The sequence below is a fragment of the Symphalangus syndactylus genome, chromosome 1, assembly GCF_028878055.3.
Source record: "Symphalangus syndactylus isolate Jambi chromosome 1, NHGRI_mSymSyn1-v2.1_pri, whole genome shotgun sequence".
Taxonomy (NCBI): domain Eukaryota; kingdom Metazoa; phylum Chordata; class Mammalia; order Primates; family Hylobatidae; genus Symphalangus; species Symphalangus syndactylus.
In genome coordinates, this window is record NC_072423.2 from 117642053 (window position 1) to 117648052 (window position 6000).

A 6000-nucleotide genomic window follows, 5' to 3' on the forward strand; every position below is an offset into this window, starting at 1 on the left:
ATTGAGGCCCAGTGAGGCTGCGATTTGACCACCGTTATGTTGTGTAATCCAGGTTCCTGGAGCATTTTTGTCATAACCTACATTAAACGGTCCAGGCAAATATTAGTCAAGAGGGTATGTGTTTAGATGTACAGATAGACCTAATCTTGCTTTGGGCCTGAAGATACTCCAAAACTTAAAACACGTTAGATGAACAACTAATGACCTCTGAGTCTGAAGTAACTTTTGAGTAGCCACATGGCAGCAGACTAGGGGGCATAATAGTGAAAGGAAAGGGAAGGAGGCCTGATTTGCCATGGAAGAGCCTACCTGAGCAGAAGCCAAATGCTGGGGATGCCAAAGCAGACTCTCAGGAGGCTCTGGAAGTGACAGCAGAGAAATAAATGTTCAGAGAGGGCAAAGCAGGAATCCTCTTTAGACAGGTTCCTTCCCTACCACCAGCAAGAAATGGTTTCCCATGAGACACAGAGCCACAACCCAAAGCAGATGTGCGGAAAAGCAGATGAGGATCAATGACATAGCTCTGGATTATCCAGAGCAGACAACACAGTTCCAGTGCTCACTCGTGAGGCCATTAAATCTGAGGAATTTTATACCAGCTCTTCCCAAAGTTAAAACAAAACAAAACAAACACCTGACCAAAAACCTTCTCCTCCATCCCCCAAAGCAACTGCCCCATTTCTCTCCTTCCTTTCAAAGGCTTTAAGGAAAGAACAGTTGTATTGTCTCCGCCTTCTCAACTCCCTTTCACCCACTTGGATCTATGTTCTTCTCCCACCCACCACTTGACCTTGTCTTCTCACCCTCCCTGAACCCTCTGAGCCTTTTCCCTTTTTCTCTGCCTGGGAATTCTTCCTATCCTTCAAGACCAGTTTAACCATCACCTCCTCTGTGAAGCATTTCCATGTCAGGTTGTTCACTGCCGCCATCCTTGTGCTTCTGCTGGGTTTTCCCTATGCCTCACCACAGTTCATCTGTTCGTACTGTTATTGTTTACCTTGGTGTTCCCCAATAGCTTCTAAGAACCTACAGTCAGGAACTAGTTTTTATTCACTTTTCTACTGCTGCCCTCCCTCTACCCTAGGGCCCCCAAAAGAGACACACAAACATTCCATGAATAAATGATCAAAGGTTAAGTTTATCTTCAGAACTGCTAGGATCCACTCAATTTTTCCACCTAAGCTGTTCTAAGTTTACCTGCACATACATATACACTGGGAAATACCTGAATTCTGAATAACAGTTTTCTTACTAAAGTATCTTAGTTATAAACACTCTATCTTTAAGCAAACAGCTGGGATGCAGTTACATTAAGTCTAGAGTTTCTCATCTACTTTTTTAATTCCTAAGATTCTGGCCTATGGAAAGTTCATTTGTACCCTTTTCTTCTTGGGCAGTGTAAAGAGCTCTTAGGATTAGACAAGCTGCTACAGGGAAGAAATCATGTCTTATTTATACCAGTACTTAGAACCATGGCTGCTCAGTATCTCCAGAAATAAATATTTTTCTATTTAGTTTCACTTTCTATATGAGGGAAGTACTCACAGTGAAGTTCAGATGAACAGTATTTCCTGTGACCAGTAAAAATATCATGAAAGCCCTACAATTTTAATAAGGACATTTAAAAGCCTTTCTTTTAGGATTATGTGATTAAATCTAAACCATAAAGCCCCAATCTATACTTCTGGTCTAGAAAAATAAAATTAGTACAACTTCTGAGTTCTAGCATGTTTTAGACTAATGGATCTTACTGCAATAAAACAGAAAAAAGATACTCAGAATTATTAAAAAATACGGTGAGAGTAATTTTTGTGCACAAAATGAACAATTAAAAACTGATTATACAAATTTTAAAAAAAATTGAAAGGTGGCACTGAAAGTTTCCTGCCTGAAAAGCCTTCAGGATGAGAATATTATAAAAAGTTAGCACCGTGCACCTGACTTTCTACACTGCTTCAATATGTGACCTTGGGAATGTCACGTAATTTCTCTCATTTCTAGTTCTGTAAAATGGGAATGTCCACCTGTTCTCCTCTCAAGGACAATTACACAGATAATCAGATTAAAAATTTGGTATTTAGTGTTCTTTAAAAAAAGAAACTTGTCTAATTAGTATGCTTTAATCATCACTTGTACAGTACATTCCTCTTCAGGAATCCAATTCCAAGAGAAATATTTAAGCAGACGCTGAGGACAGATTTCCTTAAGGGAATTATTTTATAAATCTGGAAAGCAATGTAACGAGATTATAAATTAACAAACTGATTACATAAGCCTTGACAACCCGGGCTTTAAAGTACACTGCTATATATATTCTGATAAGTTAAAGACTGGTTTGGGACATAGTGCTCCAATCCCATACAAGGAGCCCAAACTGAGGCATTTCATGTTTGATAGGAATTTGGTGGAGATTCAACAGGATGTCCAACACTTGCAAGCCATGCTTCACCTTAAAACCTGACAAAATGTTTAACGCATTAAGTCAACTTTACCACGGTTCCTAAGACTTCGAGAATGCACATAATTAAAGGGAAGGGGGGTGGAAAGTAACATGACAGTTTGAAAGGTCCCATATCCTCAGACCACTATAGATTTAGGAACTTCACTGCTAAATTCTCCCCAAAGCCTGAAACTCCCTATGAAGCTACTGGATTGTATGCGATCCAACAGTTACAAATAGCACAGCTCCCAGAACCCCGCAGATAAAAGGCTGCCACTTTCCTGCAAACCAAGTCCAAGTAAAAGGCAGGAAGGTTCCTGTAAAATGGTCCAGAAAGAAATCAACAGGCGATGACTATGGAAAAGAACGGAGGTTTCCCAGTCTCTCAGTCCGCAAAATTCTAGCTCTCCCTCGGGAATGGCACTGCTCCTCTTTCCTTACCCCGTTGCCCTTTCTCTACAGACAACATCCCCACTCTATTGTAAAGCAGTTTGACCACGGAACCCTCCTGCTGAGGCCGGATTTCTACAGTCCTCTGAAAGGGGAAAACGCATTCAAAGAACACACACCCTACCGAGCGCCCAGGGCGCGGGGCCCCGCGGGCGCCGCACTCGGCCCGCTCCGGGGTGGGGCGCGGGGATGCGGGCGCCTTCCGAGGTGCCGCAATCCCGCCGCGGCCGCAAGGGCAGGGCCTCCAGGCGACCGCGGCCGCCGCCGCAGTGACGGCTCCCGCCGGGCCCCGCCGCCGCCCCGCCGCCAGGCCGCGCCGCGGGGTCCGGGCCGCCGCAGCCCGGGCCCCGCGTCCTCCCGGGCCGCGCGCTGCGGCCGGCGCCGAGAGCGCAACTTACTTTCCGCCTGCGGGGAGCGCCCCGGCCCGGGCGCCCAGCCCGGCAGCAGCGGAGGCTACTGAGGCGGCGGAGGCCGCCCCCGAACCCATGCCTACGGCCGCCGCGCCCCGCCGCGCTCCGCGCTCGCCCCTACCTCAGCCGGCAGGCGAGCGTCCGTCCGCAGCGGCCGCGGCGCCGACAACTCCCTCTCGGCCGCCGAAACCCCGCACCCAGCGCTAATCATAATACCGAGCGGGCTGCCGGCCGCGGGGAGGGGGTGCCGGCTAGCTGCGCCTGCGCGGGATGCGCGTTGCTGTGACGTCAGCGCTGGGGCGGGACCACGGGAAGGGCAGGGCGGGGCGGCGCGCACCTGCGGCCGGCGCTCGGGCTGCTGGAGGACACCCTGGCGGCTTTCTGACCCCGGCGAGTCGGGGCTGCGGCGGCTGGCGGGACCAAGCGGGCAAGGCGCCCAAGGAGGATGGAGGACGGGGGAGGAGGAAGCACCAGGGACACGGAACAATGGCCGGGAAAAAGTAGCGCGAGCTGTCAGGGGAAATCGGAGGGAAGGGACCGCGTCTGTACAGGACTGCGTCTTGGCGGCAGGGGGCAGGGAGCCGCACGCGCTTTACTCTTTGGTTCCCGCCCAGGTTTAAACAAGGATTAAAAAATTGTAAAAATACATATATATACACACATACACATATGTATATACATATATATACATAATATGATTTTTTTCCCTGTAGTTTCTTCTCACTAGGACTCTAATTTGAAAAAATTCTGTTGATTTCGTTGTTATTTAAGCAAAATTGGAAAAGCCCAACATCTGAATGCGGTGCTGGCCTTAAAGGTCAGCGAGAGGCACAGGCCCTGCTAGGCAGCCTCTGGCAACAGCATAGAAAAGTAAACGGTCGTGGGGACATATCAAAGCACGTGAAGTCAGAGATTCAAAACACGCCGGGCATTAACCATAGCCCTGGATGGTTCAGTGGTACGGTCGCTAGGCCAGGTTCCTCTGGAAGGGAGCTTAGGGATGGCCGCAGAGGGTGGGAGGGGACTCCCGACTCCCACCCCTGGAAGCATGGCGTGCAATAGAGACCAGCTCTTCAGGTTTCCTGGAAGGGAGCACCAACGAACCAGACGCCAGATTTCTTCAACCTGCTTTTCCCCTTCTGTTCCCACGTTGTGTCCACCCTTCCCCAAGAAAGGACCCCTAGCAAAGAAGGACACAAGCCAGAAGAGCTGCGGAGATGCTGCAGGCTTGGTTGAATTGACTGGACTGCGAAGAGAAATCTAGATGGTTTTAGCAAATCTCTGTTGACCTGCACATGTCAAAAGCCTTTTAGCTTCTATGCATCAACTTTGCATGACTGAAGATGATTGGGAAGCAGGAGTGGATTGTTGGGAGGTGCAAACAGTTTGATTCTTAGGGTAATAACATAGGGTTTTCTGATCAAGGGGGACTCCCAGTTACCCTAATACCCTTGCATCAGGTGGTGGGAGAGCACCAGGGAAAGCCTCAGATTATGCCTCTGCGCCTTAGGGTCCTACCTGGGATCACTCTGACCTGAAAAGACCATAAAAGAGTCATCTCATTTTGACATGGAAATCGTAACTGTAGCAGCATATTAAGCAAGAGCTTCTAACTTGGGTTTGTAGAATTTGTTCCTTTGTTGCTAGAAATCAGGAAGACCATGCACTTTTCTCCTCAGGGAGATATCACTATTCAGGGAACTCTGTAGCCAACTAAAGGGAGAAAATACCACTGTAATGGTCTCCCAAGGGATTTCCAGTGGGCGAAGGCCTCCACCCCTGGGTCTGTAGTCTCTGAGTTATATCAGTAACTACAGAACAATGACAATAATATATAAGCTCTTGAAAAATAAAGTATTTATATTGCTGCTGTTTAACTAGGTTTTGAATAAATTTTCTGAGGAAAACAAGGCATAAAATAGCAAAACAAATGAAAAAGGGCAAAATAATAAATTGATTTAAATGAAGTTGGCTGCAATACTCTTCTAGAGAAGGACGCAGTACTGACCACATGGTAAATCATTTATTCATCCCCAGTATTTCTTGGGTAGCTGAAGTGCTGCTGGCAAGAATGTGACCCATTTTTGGTTCCACACCATAAATGTGGTGACATGATCTCATTATACTTGGGCAATATTTTAAAATATTCAAGTACAAATTAATAGTATTACTTAACTTGGAATTTAAGCAAATGTGCTTATAGTTAATGAAGAAACTCCTTTTCCACTCTGCCCTGGGGCTTTCTCCAACACACTGCTTTTTTAGTGTTGGGTCTTTTTATGGACCTGTAAGAAGCTTTAATTAGATGTACAGCGTTCTACAAAACGACAAGATGAAGCGTGCATGCTTGTATTACAGTCTCTGTGATTCAGATCTCAAAAATAACATAATGCCACCAGTTTAAGGAAGATGTTGTTTATTGGAAGGAAACCAGGGAGGTGCTACAAATCAGATCAAAATGTGAAAATTGAGCAGATTGATGAAAGAATTGTCATTCTCATCTTTGGAACCCCAAAAGCAGCATATGTAACAAGGTTATCTTCTCTGGATATTGTTAGTTTTTGTAATTTATTTCAAATTTTAAAATAAATGTATTTAAAACAACAGACATTGAATATTCGTACACAGTTCAATTTTGAGTTGTGACATTTTATTTAACAAGATTTCCTTTTACATATTTAATTAGTTATTTCATACATT

At 46.0% G+C, this 6000-nt stretch overlaps 1 protein-coding gene across 6 annotated transcripts in view; it reads right to left on the reverse strand.

The window, feature by feature from the left end:
- The window catches only part of SNRK (SNF related kinase), a 66719-nt gene extending 63140 nt beyond the window's left edge, over positions 1–3579 (reverse strand). The window contains exons 1-2 of one of the 6 annotated variants that reach the window (XM_055280995.2): positions 3422–3572; positions 310–359 (exon numbers count right to left, since the gene is read on the reverse strand). The gene's annotated coding sequence lies outside the window, so the exon portion shown is untranslated. Of the gene's footprint in view, positions 1–309; positions 360–3288 lie in introns of all 6 variants that reach the window. The other 5 variants (XM_063636614.1, XM_055280985.2, XM_063636616.1 and 2 more) reach the window with 5 other exon arrangements.
- Positions 3580–6000: the final 2421 nt, after the last annotated feature.